Raw genomic sequence first — 2816 nt, forward strand, 5'->3', positions numbered from 1 at the left:
ATATTTGACCTCTTCACCTGGCACCTATATACACACACACAAAATTAAAAATTAAAAATTAATTTCTTAAAAATTAAAAATATCTACTGTGTTTCATTTAAATCAATACTTCAAAATTTCATGTAGGAGTTTATTAATATTTAGCAACACTATAGAATATAATTAATTATCATTGTATAGAAATTAGCAAACGAGTAATGTGATTTTTTTTAGGTTGTCCAAGAACCAACCTTCCTAGGGGATATATAATTAATAAATATTAGAAAAAATGCTTGAAATTAGACGTGAAAGTAACCATGGTCTTCTTAGTATTTCTAGACTAAAACAAAAACAAACAAACAAAAAAACCAAATAAACAAAACCATGGTAAAGCAACTTGGGAATTACTTCATATAGTTTACAATCCACCTGAAAGGGGAGTCAGGGCAGGAACTCAAAGCAGCAATTGCAGGCAGGTACTGAAGCCACCATGGCAGACCCCTGCTCAATAGCTTGTCCTGCGCCGAACTGGCTCAACCAGCTTGACTTTCTTAAACAAACCAGGCCCAAGGATGGCACTGCTGGCCTGGGCCCTCCCCCATCTATCACTCCAACAGATCCACATCTGCCCGTGAGTAAATCTAATGGAGGTATTTTGCCACTTGAGTTAAATTTATGTGGCCTTCTTCTGGAATGTGGGATTCCTGTTATCTGTAGAGCTGTAATCTCTAAGGCAAAGCTGTTCTCACATTGATGGGAGTGGGTAAGAGGGAGGGTCAGAAAACCAGAAAGCCTGAACTAGTCAGTGGCCTGATAGGACAGGTTAGCTTGTCATGGTAATCCTTGCTCTTGGAAGTCATTCCCAGGTGTTTTGTTTGGTGGTGGTAAGACACTACCAAAGGTCAGACGCGACCTTTGAATTTAAAACTGTACCCTTCCCCAGTCACTAACAGCCTCACATTAATCTCAACATTCAACATTTGTCCCTCTTCCCAGATGGACCTCCATGGAGACAAGTTGATAACAACAGCAAAATCTAACCAGGACAAATGCTTTCGTGAAAATTATTTATAAATACTGACAGGGTACAAAATGTTTCTCTTAAACTACCCATCTNTGCTTAAGTAGTTTTCCCTCCTTCGCTTATTGAACCCAGTGCCTCCGAGGCCGCTGAAACTCCACTCCAGTGGGCTNAACAGAGCCCCGAGCAGAGCGGGAAATCTAAACCAGGAACAACTGGGCCACCGAATTGAAGGAGGATGTGATTCCAAGGGTTCCCTAAACCGGGCGGTATGTTGGGCACACACGCCAAAGTTGCTGGCTAAAGTTGGCAAGTCTTCCTAGAACAACTTCTAAGCGGGGCAGCTAAAAGTTTGGGGACTCNGTGGTTCCGGGGTGATGCTCGCCCGGTTCAAACGCTCCCTCCCGGCCTTGAGCGGCGACCCCNTCCCAGGGATGGCTGTCCGGAGCTGTGCAGAAGCGCCGGCCGGTTTCCCGGATGAGTCGGTACCGGGTGCGGGGACTGAAGCTGGGCCTGTAGCGGGCCCGGACAACGCCGCAGCCGCCCGCCGGGCACTGAGCGTCGGAGCCGGGATGGAGGGAAGACTGACCTGCCGCCGGAGTCCCACAGCGCTGGTCTCCTAAGGCCTCGCAGTCACGCGGGCCTCTCCAGGCTCCTCCCAGGGGCCGGGCGAGCCTGTGGGCCGCCTCCCCGGAGCCAGCCCTGGGAGCCCCAGAGCCTGGCAGAGGCCGCCCAGTGGCAGAGGCTGCAGCGGTGGAGGGGCGGTACCGAGAGAGAGAGGGTTAGAGTTTCTAAGCACTGGGCCCTGCCAAGGCCTGTCTGAAGAGCCTTCAGATTAACCTGGGGTTAGTAAACTGGGCCAGCGCTTACAGAAGAAGAACTGAAACCTTCCTGTACCAGTTCTGAGTACCAATCCCTTTTAAATTGATCAGATCCTTACCAACAGCTCGTCCAGCCTCTGGGCATACCCAGACAGCCCCTTGTAACTGGGAGGGCCTGTATCTATCTGGGTGTGTCACTTGCAAGTGACTGCCCTAGGCCTAGTTCTGTCACTTAATACTTGGATAATGTTTAAAACGAAAGTTAGTACATTTCTACGTTCCCATCTGTAAAATGAAAAACATTAGTTATTGAGTTTTAAGGTTACTATGACATCTGAGAGAAATATGTTAAGTATATAGAAGTTCTTTAAGGATACACAATTTACATTTTAGAGCAAACAAACAAATCTTTATAAAAAAGACTGTTCAAACAGCACTTTAGTTTCTTACCTAAAAACACTCAATAATTGTCCAGATGCAAATACTGAAAGAAAAACAGCCTCTCTGTGAAGGCTAAAGTTATGTTTTAAGTTTTAGTTACTATACTTTAAGAGACCTATAAAACAGCTGGGCAGTGGTGGCACAAGCCTTTAATCCCAGCACTTGGGAGGCAGAGGCAGGTGGATTTCTGAGTTCGAGGCCAGCCTGAGTTCCAGGACAGCCAGGGCTACACAGAGAAACCCTGTCTTGAAAAACCAAAAAGAGACCTATAAAACAAACAAACAAACAAACAAAAATACCTCTAACTTGTAAGTCCCACTTGCTCAAGGTAACTTCTAGGAATGCTGGAGGCTGTTGTTCAAGAAAGATAACAAGCTTGCCCAAACTGCACAAGATGTGCTTGGTCACATGTAGGTGGGAAGTAAATGGGCAAGAGGTACGTCAGGATGAATGTTTGCCCTTGAGTCTACAAAGGCAGAAAGTGCATACCCTTGTGGGATTTGCCTTCATAAGCCCCTGACAAATGCAATATGGTGCCATACTCTGGAATTCCT

The 2816-nt window shown here is 46.1% G+C and overlaps 1 protein-coding gene across 1 annotated transcript in view; it reads right to left on the reverse strand.

The window, feature by feature from the left end:
• Vrk2 (VRK serine/threonine kinase 2) overlaps nucleotides 1-1682 on the reverse strand; it is a 117361-nt gene extending 115679 nt beyond the window's left edge. The window contains exon 1 of the mRNA XM_021177191.2: nucleotides 1590-1682. The gene's annotated coding sequence lies outside the window, so the exon portion shown is untranslated. The remainder of the gene's footprint in view (nucleotides 1-1589) is intronic.
• Nucleotides 1683-2816: the final 1134 nt, after the last annotated feature.

Source organism: Mus caroli, chromosome 11 (genome assembly GCF_900094665.2).
Source record: "Mus caroli chromosome 11, CAROLI_EIJ_v1.1, whole genome shotgun sequence".
In the NCBI taxonomy this organism is placed as follows: Eukaryota; Metazoa; Chordata; class Mammalia; order Rodentia; family Muridae; genus Mus; species Mus caroli.